We start from the raw sequence: 17,848 nt of genomic DNA on the forward strand, positions 1-17,848 counted from the left end.
GAATACTATTTATATTTTATAGTAATTTAAATAATATACGTGGTATTAAATACTAGTATATTTTATTCATATTATATTATATTTCACAATAAATTTTATAATTTTAAAATATATAAAATACTTTATATATTATTATATTCATATTTTACGGTATATACCTTAAATTTCGGTATGCTGCGGTATATAAAAATTCATACTTTTACCTTATCGAAATATTTCAGTAAAGTATCATACCGTACCGAAAATCACGGTGTACCGAAAATTCGGTATTTTTGATATTTTTTCGGTACGATAAAGTCGGTATTTCGGCATTTCGGTATTTTCCCCCAGCCCTAAGTATGACCCCTTCCTTGGGCGACACATGATTTTATACAATTTATTTTATATATTAAGTGAAGAGAATAAAGTAAAAGGTGAGGAATAAGGTAGAGATAAATATGCTTCCATTTTTTAAAATGAGTCATCTTAGTTGGGACAAACTAAAAAGGAAAGTGAATTTATCTTCAATGGAACGAATGAAGTACATAATAAAGTACTCCCTCCGTCCCCCAAATTTTGTCACATTTTTCTAATTTCCGTCCGTCCCACAAAATCTGTCACATTTCACTTTTTACCATATTTAGTAATGGACCCCACATTCTACTAACTTATTTGCACTCACATTTTATTATGAAACTAATACTTTAAAAGTATGACTCACATCCTACCAACTTTTTCAACCCAATTTCCATTACATTTCTTAAAACTTGTGCTCGGTCAAACAGTGGCAAAATTTGGGGGATGGAGGGAGTAATATTACGCCACTATATATTACTCCCTCTATTTCAATGTTCCATGTTAATAGAGACATTTCATTTTCTGCATTTGTTTTGAAAAAATAATATTTCCTCCGTCTCAAGGTAGTTGGGTCATTTATTTTGGACACGAGAAAATAAAGTAAGAGATGGAATAAAGTTAGAGAGATAAAGAGAGAGTAAAGTATGAGAGAATAAAGTTTTTACCAAAAAAAGAAATGACTCAACTAACTTATAAGATTTTCTACATTATTGTTTCTCTTACTTTACTGTTACTCTACTTTAACTATTTATTACTCTATCCGTCACACAATAATATGCATTTTTTCCTTTTTAGTCCGTCCCACAAGAATATGCACTTTCTAATTTTGGAATTTTTTTTTTCTAAAATAAGGTGGGATCCATTTTCCACTATCAATACTTTATACTTTTTTTCTCTACCTCTCTCTTACTTTACCAATTTTGAATCTAAACCCGTGCCGAACCCAAAGTGCGTATTCTTTGGGAACGGAGGGAGTATTATTTTTTCAAAATGAGTGCAGAAAATAAAACGCCTCTATTAAGGCGGAACGGAAGGAGTTGATTAAATTATGGATATAGTATAGTTTTTCTAAAACGTTTTATCCATGTATAAAACGATATCTTTTGTTATGCTCTAAAGTAGGGGCGGTTGCAGGTCGCAGATATTGTTTATGCCAAATTCATGTCAGGTATCATGTAGTACCTGATAACTACTCCCTCCGTCCTACTCAAGATGACTACATTCTTGAGTGACTCGTGATTTTTGAAAGTTTTGTTAGGTGGAATAAAATAGAGAGGAAAAATGTAGTTGAATATTTTAATGAGAGATGAGGTTATTTCTAAAATTGAAAAGTGGTCATTTTGATTAGGACACAACAAAGGAATGGTGGTTATCTTAAATAGGATGGAGGGAGTACAATAATGGATTTGGTTTGGATTTGAGTCGGGCATTGAATCCATATTTTGTAGAAGGAAGGTTGCATTCAACAATAAGTGAGTGAGAATACGTACATATTTTACATATAGTAATAGCAATTATACTGCACAACCTTAGAAGGAATGTTGTACTCCGTTCGTTCCTTGTTATAGTAGAATAAAGTAAAAGAAAAACTTAGTTTTGTTAAAAATAGAAATGACTCAATTATCCTGAAATTTTTCAAAATAAAAAAATGACTCAATTAATATGGAACGGAGTGAGTATTTAGCAGAAACAAATTGTTCTTGCAACTCGCAAGCGATAAAAAAAATGACTCAATGTTGTGTTTATGATGCTCAGAGCATCTGCAACGGTGCTCACCGGTGGCTCTGTCTCGTCCCACCGAGACGAGATGCTGACGACACACCGTTGCTGGTGTTTCGTCTAAAAGAGTGTCGCGGGGTAGGCAATTTTAGAGAAAGTGCGCCCCCCCCGCACACGACGCGCTTTCGTTGGGCAGTAACGCCCCTTCGCTGACCTGTGAGTGGGCGTCGCTTATGGCAGTTGAATAAATATTTTTAGAAAAATGGATAAACTGAAAATTTAACAAATTCGTCCCATTTCCCCAAATATTATCATTTTTACCCAATTTTTTATTTTTTTATCCTCCAACTCATCCTACAATTATCTATAAACACCTTATTCAGTACATGATTTTTGACACCAAAAACTCTCTATCTTCATCTCTCACTCAATTTACTTTACAAGTATTCATTCTCAATTGTGTAAACATGGTAGGCCAACTCGGATGGAATTTGTGTTGCCTCAATCACAACGACCACAATGTGCCGTCGCCAGATTATCCTATTACAAGTACCCAAGGTTCGGCGATGGCCACCTACGAGAGGCCGTGAACTCCAACCGGTGACGTTTTCCGGTCTTACATGTCACACATGCCCCACTTGCAGTACCGGTGCAATCGTTGTCCCAAATTCGGGGGGACAACGACCACATTCTGGAAGCCGAAGCCTACGGCAATCCAAGGATGGTGCCCGTCATCCCTACACCATGGCCGAGACGAAGAAATTTTTTGAAATGTGGATTTGTACCTCGGAGGATCCAAGTTTAGGAATGCCACAAAACTGGAATGATTTTTTAGCGATAGTGACTTAAACTAACAACCACATGCAGACAACAAGAACTGCTCTCGCCTCCCCCCTCTTAGGTGGAAGATGCTTTAGACTCATTTCCAGACATTGGAGTGTAGGCCTTCAAGTATATCAATACTTGGAATAGGGTTCAGGGGATTAATAAGTAGGCGAGAGGCACCTAGTCCACAGACTCATGCTCTAAACGGATGAAGCACACATCAGGCAGCCAATACTGATCAACTGGTGACGCTGTCCAATCCAACCAATCCGATCCCAGAGACGAGGAGGTCACAAGCCATTTCACGAGAGCTGATGCATGTGCTCAAGCTCCGATGCGGTTTCACGATGTCGTCCGATTGGGACGAAGGCGGCAAGGGCAACTAGAGGAAGGGGATGAGGCTAACCAAGCCAAGCGTCTCCCAGCTCGGATAAAGTTTTAATGTCATTGTTGTTCAACGCCACAATGATCGACACTTCCCGCCGTTATAATTTGTGACCCATAACAAAGCAATTCAACTTCTTAGGGAGCTGAAATGGGCCTCCCCCTTGCGGACCTACGGCCACTATACTAATTTTTAGGATGTTTTGTAATGTATTTTTTAATTTTTAGGGTTTTAACTATACACTTTTTAATTTGTTGGATTTTAATTATATACTCCCTCCGTCCTGGACTACTCGCACATTTACTTTTCGGCCCGGAGATTAAGGAATGAGTGTATAGCAAAGTCAACAATTGCGGCTGTAGGTGATAATTTTTACTAAAAATGGAAAGAGTGCAAATAACTTGGGACGCCCAAAAAGGAAATAAGTGCAAGTAGGCCGGGACGGAGGGAGTATTTTTTAGGAATTTATAATGTAATTTTCTGTTTTTTGATGAAACTTTTTAATGACATGTTTTTTAATTAATTGCAATTTTAAGTTGAATAAATGAATTAGTGAGACCCATGAATAGTTAAGACAAAAGATGGGTAAGAGATGAATAGATGCAGATATTGTCTATTGAAATAGATTGAGTAAAGGTCAATATTATTGGTCATAAACATATGACCTAAATATGTATTTAGTTCAAAATATTCACCTTTTGAAAAACAGGTCCATAACAAACAAAATCATTGTCGAAGTGGTTCTTTTTTTACGGTTCCATAAAAAAACTAACGGTGATACCACTTTGCAATTAGCGTTGACCATTAGTTTTTTTACGGAACATAAAAAAAGACTAATTCGCCGACATTTTCATTTGTCATGGGCTTATTTTTCAAAATGTAAATATTTTGGACTAAATTCGTATTTTAGTCATATGTTTAGGATCATGATTACCCTTTACTCAATTAGATATGGAGTAAAAAGTAATGTGGGGCCATGGATAGTGAAGATAGAAGGTGGTTAATGTTTGTGGATGACCTCAAAACAACATCGTCTTATAAAAATGAAAAAGGAAAAATTTAAAGAGATGAAATGAAAACAGAAAACATTTATTTAAAAAATATATATAGATTTGAGCATCACCCAAAGTCGTCGTTTTTTTGATGAACCGTGAAAAATCGTTGAAAACCTGCGGTTTTGGAACCGAAACCGTAACCGCGAAACACCCCCGCGGATAGGTTCCGGTTCGGCAATATTAATATATTATAATATTATTATTTTTTTATTTATTTTAAAATTTAAATTAGGCTTAGTCTAATGGAGCACTTAGTATTTGCGTGAAAATAGATTTTTCATTTTTCGTATTATTATAGTGTCATATATGTGTTGTTATCGTGTCATGTTGACCCGAAGTGGTTCGTGTCGTTAATGGGCTTGTGTCGTGTTCGTGTCTAGGGTTAGCGGGTCGTGTTCGTGTATGTAGTTTTCTTAACGGGTCGTGTTCGTGTTTGTTGTTATCGTGTCGTGTCGTTATCGTGTCGACACGATAACGACACAACACACATGATTTGCCACCCCTAATTTTTCATAATGTACAAATAAGTTTTCATACAATTAAATAAGACACAAGTTCAAAATGTCGACACGGTAACGACACAACACGATTGCCACCCCTAATTTTTCATAATGTACAAATAAGTTTTCATAAAATTAAATAAGACACAACTTCGAAATTTTATCAAAATATAATAAGGCTTTGTTGCTTTTATTATTTTCACATATATATTACTACATTTTTCATAATAAATTTCATAAAATGAAATAAGTAGCATTTTTAATTAGAATAACTATTTGTTTCATGATTACATGTAAATTCTCATTTGATTTATATGAAATCTCGTATTTATGTTGATTAAAATCTCATGTATGAATCTCTTATTTATTCTTAAGAAAAATCTTAATTAACCGTAGGATTATTTGTCAGTAAATTACCATCACAATTCTGATTTAGTGATTTGTACAACAACTTGAAAATCTGTTACTCACTGTCCGTCCCTGAAATTTTGTCACATTTTTTTTTATTTCGTCTGTCCCACAAATTTATCATTTACTATTTTTGGTAATGGATTCCACGTTTCACTAACTTATTCTCACATTTATTGTAAAACTAATACTTTAAAAGTAGGACCCACATCTTACTAACTTTTTCAACCCACTTTCTATTATATTTTCTTAAAATCCGTGCCCGGTCACACTGTGACACAATTTAAGGGACGGAAGGAGTATTAATTTATTTTAATTTTTAACTACTCATTTAAAAAAACAAATTGCGACAATAAATTGAAAAAATAGTGGACCCTATACAGCGACGGAACCACAACGGGGGCTTGGCCGGCACCAGACCCCGACCCCACCTTATACGACCATCCTCCGAGTAGTCTCCGCCCCAGAGCAGCCATGCACTCAAACCGTACTCCACCCGCAGCACCGCTTCTGAAATTGAAAACTGAATTAGGAAGGATAAGACAACTTGGGCTTACTAGGTTTGGGCCAATTATTTTATTGTTGGGCTGTTTTACTATTTTGGCCTATTGGGCTATAATAAACTATTTTGTAACCTTGACATAGTTAGCCCAAATCATCAAAAGTTCACGAGTATAGACTTACGAGTTACGCACAAGGTGCGGTTGTTGCTTGTCGGAAAGTTGCAGCGGCGTCCTTCGCTGATTTATTTTAAAATTGATTGGTATCACTGTAAGTTCGTATCAAAGCATTGTAATTGACTATTTGATAGAATTTTAAAAGTAATTTTTATCAAATCATTGTAATTGGTTTATAGTTATGTATCGGTATTTTATTGTAGGAATGATTCAATTGTTAGTGCTTCAATGAAACTTATTAAGATATATTTTCGGAATAGAATGAGAGACATGATAGATGAATGATATCATTTTTTATATATTGAGAGAGAATTTTTCAAAAAGAATTGCAAATGAGACTATTCAGTCCAGGCTTATTTAGTTTTCTGGTTAACCTAATTAAAATAGTCAAATACGAATAATAATTCAACTGAGTGTAGAGAATCATCAACATACACTATGATCAATTTGGAAAACCAGATAATAAATCAAAAAAACTTTACCTCTGAGTTGATCCTTTCTCCATCCCTCTTCGTTATCTGATCCACGATATGAGATTCAATGATATCTTCGGCCTCATAAACTGCATTCGCAATGCGGCTTTCCAAAGGATCTGCTGTTTCAGTGTCGCCTTGGTGGCCATGGGAGTTAGGGTTATAACCTTCGAGAAATTTTTGTAAGGAATTAACCTTTTCGATGAGAGACTCAACTTGTTTATGGTGGTGAGAAATAGGATGAAGCTTAAGGTTTTCGATTATTTGCATAAGGGAAACGAGAGCTGCATAAGCTGCCATGGCTTTCCACTCTTGTGAATTTTTTTGAAGATGGCGCAAATCCAAGGATTTGCATAATTATATACGTGGGAATAAAACGAGAGCTGCGCAAAGCTGCCATTTTTTTGTGAGAGATTCCACCTAACATGCCGCAGAAATGGTCAATATATATTAAGTATAAATCAACTGCTCAATACGTGGGAGATTACAATAAGTTTAGAGAATAAAATTATGTAAAACAATGTGTTGTTTCAGTACCATTCAAGATTAGGAAAGATTTGGTAAATTTAAAATGCATAAACATAAAACTGCGTGAGTATGTACATGTGCCTTAGCTTCCACACCATGTCTCTGTTATCATCTACTTAATTGTTTAACTATTAATATGGTAATTCCCCCTCAAAAAGTGGTAACTTACATAGAGTGATGAGTGTGATGCGTTGTGACGTCTACTCCATTTGTTCGGATTAAAAAAATATTGTAAAAGCATAAATCAAAGTCAAATTTTCTTGATTCTCTGAAGACAAGCTCACGAAAACCTTGCCATCCCAGTTATGAAGGTGCGCCTATTGAATTGTATGGTAAACATTATAGGGGAGAATAGGTTTTCGCTGTAATGATCTTGATTTCCTTTCCATTTGAGCGTGATCATATTTCCTTTTTTAACATGTGGCCAGCGGTCCACTGAATTTATGCGGATGTGCAACGGCCTTAGTTCGAGACATTCTTTCTAGCAACGTTGAAGTCCAATCAGTCCTTTATCGGAGTTAGAGTTCTGTAGATAAAGTTATAACCATTCTACGAATGTGGTGCTGTGCAGTCAAAGCTGTCGAGAATTTGGGCGAAAATTAAAGGAATAAAAGAAATTATTGCCTTGTAAAGCCAAATCTCGCCTTATCCTTGTAGAATTCAATTCTTACCATGTTTAAACCTTTTTAAAGCATATAAACACCCCATGACCTAATTCATATCATTCAGCTTATAGCCTACATGGCTTCTTCTTTTCTATACATAAATTCAGTCATCTCATATTTCACACATAATTCCTCTATTATTCATCTTCCATTGGAGCAGAGCTTTCAAGATCCAGATAAGAGAAGACTGAAGACTTCAAGATTCAAACGACGGGTTTTGTGTGTTTTAATTCATGTCTAGTTATTTAATCTACTGTTTTTCTAAATTGTAACTAAATTGTAAAATTCAAAGGGTTTGAAAGTAGTGCTTATGTTTATTTAGCTCAGTTTTTATCATCCAAAGACTTTATTTATTTCATTCACATAATACTTCTACTTGAGTGACACAACATATATATGATTTAATGGCATGTGGGGAATCGAGAGATGATCCATGTGTTAGACTAGAATTGACGACACTCTAGTTAATATTCCCGAAAGGGTAAACCAAAGAGTGATGCATTTACAAGGGTCTAATCAATCTATTGGGAGAGTTACAACTAAGATTTACAGCCTTAATGCTAGTAATCAATGTTGTTCGGTCGGTCAATGTCGGTCAATGATAGTAATTAAGTGACTCGCCCTAATAACCCTATAGTCGTGAGATTGGATGATAAATGGTTAATTAGTAGACTAAGTTGTGAAATCAATATGCCTTGAATTCCTTTCTTTGCCCGATTTATATTACTCCACGTCCCAGCCTAAGTGACACATTTCTTTTTCGCACGTGTTTTGGAAAAATGATAATAAATAGTTAAAGTGAAGAAAAATTAAAATAAGAGAGAGAATAATATAGATGAGAGTCTCATCTATATTATTCTCTTTCTTACTTTACTATCTCTTCACTTTAACTATTTATTATCATTTTTTCAAAACACGTGCGAAAAAGAAATGTGTCACTCACTTAGGTTGGGACGGAGGGAGAATTTGTTGTTTTCATGCTTTGTTTTATTTATTAATTTAATTATGCCTAGTTTTATAATTTCCAAACTAAAAACTTTTGCTAGGATATTTGTATTTATTCATAGAAGAGAATAAATAAGGGATCAAATAATATAATAAAATAATTTCCTTCTCCCCTAAATAGGAGAGTATTGAAATCTCCCTTGGAACAAGCATAGGGGTCGAATTCTCATGGAGAAAAGTAAGGAATAATCGGGTTTTGAATTTAATTTGGATAATTATTCCAAGCAAAAAATTAAATCCAAGAAAAATAGGATTTCTTCTCCAATAATAACAGGGGTCGAAAATGCCAAATGAATACGGATGCTCCTATTAAATCTCACTCATCCCTTAAGACAATAATCCACCACGATATATTTCACCCTGCATCAAATATTCAAACAGTCATGTCATAAATTCAATGAAGTTGACTCCGTCAACCCAAAATCATAACTACGAACCAAAATTAGGTCACCAAAGAAATCACATAACAATTCATCATTTAATCACGACATTAAAAAAAATAAATGCAATCATCTTAGGGTTTAAAAATTAGGGTTCAAAAAGTGGGGCGTTACAGCCCACTTGAAGGAAAAGTTAGATGCAAAAATAGGAAAGCAAGAATTGATGCTCACTTCAGATGTTAAGAGTGAGGGAGTCACACCTCTACCCGAGCCGGTTTGGGGTTGGGGTGCTTGCTGAAAAGTGGGGCACATTTCGAATTATTGTCGAATGGAAGATCCCGAGCAGATGGGATATATGTCTACAGAAAGATAAGGAGCGCTCGTGATAAGTTATTCTTCCGAAACTCTCAATCATGCCCATGTGAAATATGATACTACTGAGTTGTGTTTTATCGTTAAACTTGTCGCACTTGTTTCTAAAAGTCCAAAATTTTCAACCAAAACTAAGACTTATGTGTGACAAAAAAACCATATATGATGCCTAAAGTGAATTTCCATTCGTGAACATTATTAGCTGACCAAATAAAACTTTGGCACTAGCTATAGTGCAAACAACTAAAGTGAAAGCTCATTTGAAATGTCTCTGTCAAACACCCTCAAAACTAATACTCCTACCTTAAAACTTTACATCAAATATCAAATGTAGTACAACAAAAAAACGACATATTTGCATAATTCTTTCACCAAACTGCCACCCTTTCTCAACAATCAAACATTTATACTATCATAATAGTCCAAACAATAAAAGTACAGACAGTGCTCCAGGAAATCGTGAATATCCTAATTAAACAACTCCAAATATCAGACACATTATGCCATGTCTCATATGGACAAAAATCCCCAAAGCCAAACACTCCAACAAATAAAAGATAAACCCTAATTATCCATCTTCCTTTTATTCACCACCACAGCAACGAAATTCCGGTCATCTTCGACAACAGTCCGATCCCACAAAATCCATCTAAGTCCTCGCCCCGACTAAAGGCGATGTCATCGGAGAGTGAGGCGACATCATAATCTCGTCCAGCCTCCTGAACGACAAGCTGATCTCTAGCTTACTCCTCCTTCTACACGGCTTCCTGCTCTCAGAGTTCTTGTTACTCTGCATAACAAGTTTCGAGATCCTACCGAGAGCGATGTGCATGGTCTCATCGTCCATGTTCGCGAAGCAGACTCTAAACCACCCGGGCTCTGAGAAGTGGAACGATGCGCCGGAAGAGACGTTGATCCTGACGTCGTTAACAATGACGCGCCACAGCTCCATCTCGGCCTCAAACGTAGCCGCCTTGAGCAGCCGCCGCAGGTCCATCCAGCAGTAGAGCCCGGCGCCGCCCTTCAGGCTCCCGACCCCAATCTATGCCAGGCCTTGGCACAGCGCGCCGCGCCTGGCGCAGAGGCGGGCCGCGCTGTCGGCGAGGAATTTCTGCATAAATTCCTCGTCCGACAGCATGGACGCCACCAGCAGCTGCGTCTGCGTCGAGACGAGGCCAAAGCTCGACATCTTGCGCGCGCAGGCGACGACGTCATCGTTGTACGAGTAGAGGATCCCGACACGGAACCCAGTGAAGCCGAGGTCCTTGGAGAGGCTGTAGACGATGTGGATGAGTTCCGGGTTGGAGTCTGGGGATTCCTGCAGGATTTCGGCGATGCTGATGAAGCCGGGCTCGTCGAAGACGGTGGCGGAGTAGATCTCGTCGCAGATTAGGTGGATGTTCTTGTCGTTGATTAAGTTTATTGCCATTGATAAAGATTCTCTGTCTAGCACTGTTCCTAGTGGGTTTGAAGGGTTGTTGAGAAGTAGGCCTTTCACTTTGGTGTTTGATTCTTGAGCCTTTTTGTATGCGTTTTCGAGGGCGTCGCGGGTCATCTTGAAGTCATTGGAGCTGTCGCAGACGACGGGGATGAGCTCGATGCCCGTGCGCCACGTCAGATCGCGGTCGTTTCTGCATGCCAGAAATATGTTAGTCTGGATAATACCATATATAATGATCCTTATGTCACTTAATAAAAGACATATTTTGACTGACACGTGTTTTAATAAATAGTTTGACCTTACTAAAAAATTAGCAAAAAAGTTACTAGAATGCGAGCGTAACGAGTTAAGAGCATCTCCAGTGGGCGGATGTCCCACTCGGACATCCACTAGGACATCCCAAAAACATCTCCTGCCACGTCACTAGGACTTCTCATCCCACTGCCACGTCACTAGGACATCCCCTGCACAATCCGCCCTTCCCATCGCCCTTCCCACTAGGACTTCCCGCAATAAAAAAAATCACAATAATGTAATTACGTAAAAACGGAATTATAATTTTGATACGGAATACGGGAAAGCAAAATACCGACAAAAATACATAGTCATAAAACATAAAAAAAACATAGTTAGAAAAAAAACAAAATACATAGTCATTCAAAAAAAGAAAAATACATAGTCCAATATCCCCGGCTCACTCCGCGCTGTCCTCGTCGCCCGTGCCGGCCCGTCGCCCGTGCCGGCCCCGTCGTCCCCGCCGCTAATCTTGGCGCCATCATCTCCAATGGGTGGCATCCCCAAATCGCGCCGACATCCATCGATGACATCCTTCAACATCCTCTTGTACACCGGATCGGTCGTGCTATGCCACCTATGCATGGTCCGGACCAAGCTAGTCGTTAACTGCGCGCGGGCGAGTCGGTCGATATCTTCTGGGGGAGCAGGGGCCTCCGATTGGACCTCGAACGACCCGCTGCTGCTTCCCCTAGCCCTCCGCTGCGCAGCCCTTTGCCCAACCCGACGGCGACGAGAGTCTGATTGAGGTAGCGGGGACACTTCGTCGGCTTCTGAGAGCTCGTGCAAACCAGCACTGGTGCTGTATTCACCAGAAGCGTTGATCTTTGTCCGCTTCGCCCAGCCCGATTCGACTCCCCAACAAAACTTTGGGGAATCCTTCACCATGAGAAAGGCCTCCCACTGATCGAATTGTTTGAACTTCAAGGCTCTGTCGGGGTATTGAGCAAAGGCACGGTTCCGGACATCCTCCTCGGACATATCGCTGCTTGCCTGGCGGAGATTGTTTTGGTAGAGGCCCGCAAATCGACTAAGCTTAGGCCTCAACCGCTCCCACTGTTTCCGGCACTGTTCGAGAACGCGACGCTTCGCCCCAGCCGGTTTGTGTGTGTGGTAGGCTTCAGCGATGCGATACCACAGTCTGTCAATATGTTGGTTGGCACCGACATAGGGATCCTCGACTACTGAAACCCAAGCCTTCACAAGCGCGACATTTTCCCACGGGCTCCATACCGTCCTCTTTCCCGTCTCATGCTCATCCTCCTCCTCTGCCACCGTTCGCGAGGAAGAGCCCGGGGCTTTCCCCTTGCCCTTGCCACGTCCCTTCCCCCTGCCTGGAGTCTCCCTGACTGGAGATAGCCCCAACTCCTCTAAAGAAAAAGTTTCCAAGCTGGTTAACTGAGTCTCCGGAACATAAGTGGAGGGGGTATCAGTAGACAGCATATCGAGAACTGGCCGATAGACATCGTCCGCTTGTGGGCCCCTGCCACCCCCTCCCCCCGGCATCATCCCCGCCATCATCCCACCCATCCCCATCATATTTGGGGTCATGCCCCCCATCCCCATCCCCGGCCCCGGCATCATCATATTTGGGGTCATGCCCCCCATCCCTATCCCCATCCCCATCCCCGACATCATCATATTTGGGGTCATGCCCCCCAACCCCGCAGCCCTGAGCATCATACTACCCATCCCACCCATCCAATTGTACATATAAGGGGACATCATCCCACCCATTCCACCCATCCCCGACATTGTCGGAACTGTTGTCGCATTTCCGCTAACGTTTCCCTCCAGGTCGATGGGAAACGCCGGAGTCTGCGACTCGCTCGTGGCAGGGGAGTTCCTATCGTTCTCCATTAAGTAGAAATGAAATTTGTAGTAAAAGAAGAGAGAAACTTGTTAACACAAGTGGTGCGAATGAAATGAAGTTCAACGAGCCGTATATATAGAGTTTAAAAAAAAATTAATTACCGGGCGTCCAACCCGGACGTCCGACCCACTCCACAATGGCAGACGTCCGCCCGCCCGTCGCCCGCACATCCGAGGACACCAGACGTCCTCACGGGACGTCCGTATCCGACCTCCCCTGCCATAATGGCGGACGTCCCGGTCGCCCGTCGCGCACGTCCGACCGGACGTCCGCCATTGGAGATGCTCTAACAAATGGTTATCCAGGGTAATATGGAGTGGGAACCAAGAGTGCGTCGCTCGGGTCAGCCAGACAGAACGCCAGTGTTTCTTGAGCTCCGGTGGCGCCACCACTCATTACTATGCGATCTGGGTCGAACCGGACTCTGTTTCCCCTCACTTTCTCCATGAATCTTGCAACAGCCTGCATATAAAATTCATGAAATTTCAATTTCATAGATCTTTAATTATATGTATAGTGTTGATGGTACATAATGTGACATTAATTAATTACGAATTCTGGCAAGCATGATAATCTTGATAAATAGCTATGTCCTTGAATTGGCTCGCCCCTTCTGGCGTGCAAATGGAGGCCTGTGGGTTGTTCCTCACCCACTCCTCCACTAAATCCATGGAAAGCTGCATAAAAAAATAATTACTATATTAGAACATAGTATACTACTCTCTCCGTTCCATAGTAGTGGAGGCATTTCTTTTCAGCACGGTGATTAAAAAAATTGCGTTAAGTGAGTTAAGTAAAGGAAAAATAAAGTAGGAAAAGATAAAAGGTAAAGAGATGACGAGATAATAAAGTAAGAGAGAGTAAAGTAAGTAAGAAAAAATGTGTTGACTTTTTCTAAAAATGAAATGACTCAACTACTATGGAATGCACCAAAATGACAAAATGATTCCACTACTATGAAACCCAGTGAGTATATATTACTAAAAGAGAAACTAAGAGTATAATTAATGTACCTGGTTTTCTGCTAATCCCATTTGAATAACTCCATTAGGATTCAGGGTGGGATGATAAGGATCGGAGTCATAGGCCTTGCAACCGTCGAAAAACGCAGAGTTTTCGCCATGACCGTCGTTGTTAGCAATCTTGGACAGAATTTGATCCTGGTTTCTCAACATTGTTTTCCAGTCGAATATCAAAAAAGAATTATAGAAATGAAATAACAAACTGGTGTATGTTTGTGAACTATGAGAAGATGTTTGTGAGTAGAATGTGTGATATACTAACGTACGTGAATAGGGTCTATATATAGTTGTAGGAATTGTGATAGAATATGTAGTGATGATAATATTAAATTGAAGCTTCCTATGAAAGATACGCGAAGGGACATGCAAATAGAAAACAAAAGAAAATAGGAGTATATATTTACCTTCTAGTACCAATAGATCCAATATTATATCAATATCATCTATATAAAATAAAATAAAAAAAATAAGTGTTTAATTAATCATAATGTTACGTTCAACTAAAAGTTTCTGCATGCAGCACATTATCATTTTTTCTTTCATTAAAAACTAATTTTTTTATATATTGGTAGCCGTCTTTGAACTTGAATCTAAAACACCTTTTGCTACACATTTTTTTTGCCTATACTATGAAGGCAACACATGAAATAAATTCAACAACTCTCCGTCTGCGAATAGGAGTCTTGGTTTATAATTAGTACTATAAATAGTAAAGAGGTCTTATATTCTACTAACACATTTCACTCAGATATCTTTTAAAATGAATATAAATATATATATATATATATATATATATATAGTTTTGATCTACGCAAAACTAGATTTAAATACAAAAACGCAGAACAATATCATACGTAGGGTACTTTTAGGTCATTCTAACAAAGCATGACCTAAAACGATCTTAACATGACATTAAACTCAAATCTTATAATATGACCTCAAACTGCTTAATTATGACGTTCCATGTTTTTGGTTAATTATTGACCATTAAATCATCTAATCCTAGGGCCAAGATTTGGGCTGCATTTCTGGATTTAAACAAATATTTGTTTTGATCATCTCCATATATATATATAGAGGAGTCTTATTCTCCTATTCATCCCTTAGATCCAATATTCTTATAAATATGGATCGTTAGATCTGATTCATCAATGGTCTGGATGGATGCTTGATTTTTAAACCTGCGTTGCATTATAAGGCGGATTTGTGTGCATTATAAGGGTAATTTAGTAAAGAAATGAAAATTGGAAGCGTTAGAATTAGGGATGTCAATGTAGCCCGCAACCCGTGGGCTGGCCCGAATAGCCCGCCAAATTTATAGGGTTAAGGCTGGAAATTTCTAGCCCGATAAAATTAAAACCCGATTAGCCCGCACCCGATTAACCCGCGACCCGTTAGGGCTAGACCCGAAAACCCGATGGACTGGCCCGAAAACCCGATTTTATTAATATAATAATTGATAAATAAATTAAAATTTTTAAATTCACTTAAAAAAATATTTAAATTTCTAAAACATACATTAAAATTTCACAAAATATTTTAAAATTTAGTATTTGATCATGTTTATGATTGAGTTTGACAATATATCTCAAATTTATCATAATTAAATGTTTTACTCCCTCCGTTTCACTATAGTTGAGTCATTTTTCCATTTCGGGAAGTTTCTTCATAGTTGAGTCATTTCCATATTTGGTAACTTTTTTCTCTTTCTTACTTTACTCTCTCTTACTTTATTCTCTCTACTTTACTCACTTTATACTTTATTCTCTCTACCTTTTCCTCTTTTTTACTTTTTTAACTATTTATTTAACACACCCAACATCTCTTTCTTAGACTCCGTGCCCAAAAGTTCCACCTCAACTATAGTGAAACAGAGGGAGTACATTTTATGAATATAATTAATTTTCATCATTATTTATTGGATTGATCGCATGCTAATCTTATCGGTAGCAACCCGATTAACCCGCTGGGCTAGCCCGAAACCCGAGCTTTTAGGGTTAGGGTTGAACTTTTACAACCCGAAAGAATTCACAACCCGATTAGCCCGCACCCGATTGACAGTCAACCCGATGGGCCAGCCCGATTGACATCCCTAGCCAGAATAGGGAAGGTTCGAAATTTAAGCAAGCTGATGAATTCAACCCTTCCATCGACTAATTCTCTCTCATTCAACACGCTCTAACTTCCTCTCCACTCTTCTGCCTTTCCCTCTCCCCATCTTCCGATAATCATCAAACCCTAGCCGCCCTTTTTATCACACAGTAGTCGTTTTCTCAGTCGGAAGCCGACGCAAAATTTGACACCACTCTTCTAGATCCCGTCACCCACCCTCCACCAGTGCAAACATCGAACCCTAAACGCCAACACCGGTGCTGTCGTATTCACCAAGTCGACAAGGTATGTGTGAAAAAGGTCGACTAGAAGTCGAATTCATCAAATTTTAGACACGAAAAGTAATGATTTCAACATCGACTAGGTTGTGACTTTTTTAATTCAAAAATTAGTAGTCATTTTGGTCTGGGTTTTATCTATATCTGAAGTGCAGACATTATTTTGGGTTTAAAATGATGGATTCGGGTATCTTATTTCTTTTTGTTATGACAGATTCACAATGTCTAAACGAGGTCGTCCATCGCGCTCTCAACCTACACAAGCTGCAGGTATAATTGCGTGTATAATTGCGTCAGTTGATTGAGTGTAAAAAATAAGTGTATAATTACTTCAGTTGTTCGGCATGAATTAGGCTTGTATTGTGCGCATTAGTTAATGGCTGGAAGGGCAATTGCTGGAAGGGTAATGGCATGACAATTTTGTGCGCATTAGTTAATCTAAAATTTACATTATTGATGTGTTGGGATGCATTATTTGTTAAATATTTTGCATTATGTACTCGGTTACTTGTTGTTGTGGGAAAATTGGTTATTGGAAGATACATATGTGCATTATTTGGTTTAAGCAATGTATTATGTAGCAGTTAGTTGTCATTATTTGCAGTATATTATGCATTATGAGAGGTATTGTGTACATGGGTTAATCAACTCAGTGAAGATTACATATGTGCATTATTTGGTTTAGGCAGTGCATTATGTAGCAGGTAAGTGTCATTATTTGGAGTATATTATGTTATGAAAGGTATTGTATATATGGGTTAATCAACTCAGTGAAGATTAAATATGTGCATTATTTGGTTTAGGCAGTGAATTATGTAGCAGGTAATTGTCATTATTTGCAGTATATTAGGCATTATGTGAGGTATTGTGTATATTGGTTAATCAACTCAGTGAAGATTCAAAGTGTCCATTTGTTGTTTAAAATGATCCATTATTGACGTTTTGGGATGCATTATTTGCCCATTATTTTACATTATGTGTCTGCTTACTAGAGGTTGTGGGAAAAGTGTTGAATGGAAATTACATATGTGTATTATTAGTCCGATGTTGTGCATTATATATCAAATAAGTGTCATTATTTGTAATATATTATGCATTATGAGAATTGTTGATTATTAGTTTATCAAAAATCTTACATTATTCATGTTCTGTGCTGATGCATTATTTTGGAAGTATTGTACATTATTTTCCTGCGTGCTGGGTGGTGTGGGAAAATTATTGAATGCAATATAAATATGTGCATTATATGATTTGTCTTGCGAATTATGAGTCAAGTTTTGGTCATTCTTTACAGAATAGTAGTCATTACGAAGAGTACTGTGTATATATGTGAATTAATTCAGTGAACTTCAAATGTCACATTATTTGAATTCATAAGTGCATGCATGTTTTCGTTAGTATTATTCATTATAAAGCTCATATCATGTGTATTCTGTTTTAATGCTAATTTTCTGATGTTTTATGTTGTTGGGTCCATATCAGAGAAACAACTACGACTCG

At 38.3% G+C, this 17,848-nt stretch overlaps 1 pseudogene; it reads right to left on the reverse strand.

The window, feature by feature from the left end:
• Positions 1–9,977: 9,977 nt before the first annotated feature.
• On the reverse strand, positions 9,978–14,111 carry LOC121781897 (annotated as a pseudogene).
• Positions 14,112–17,848: the final 3,737 nt, after the last annotated feature.

The sequence above is a fragment of the Salvia splendens genome, chromosome 20 (assembly GCF_004379255.2).
Source record: "Salvia splendens isolate huo1 chromosome 20, SspV2, whole genome shotgun sequence".
Lineage (NCBI taxonomy): Eukaryota > Viridiplantae > Streptophyta > Magnoliopsida > Lamiales > Lamiaceae > Salvia > Salvia splendens.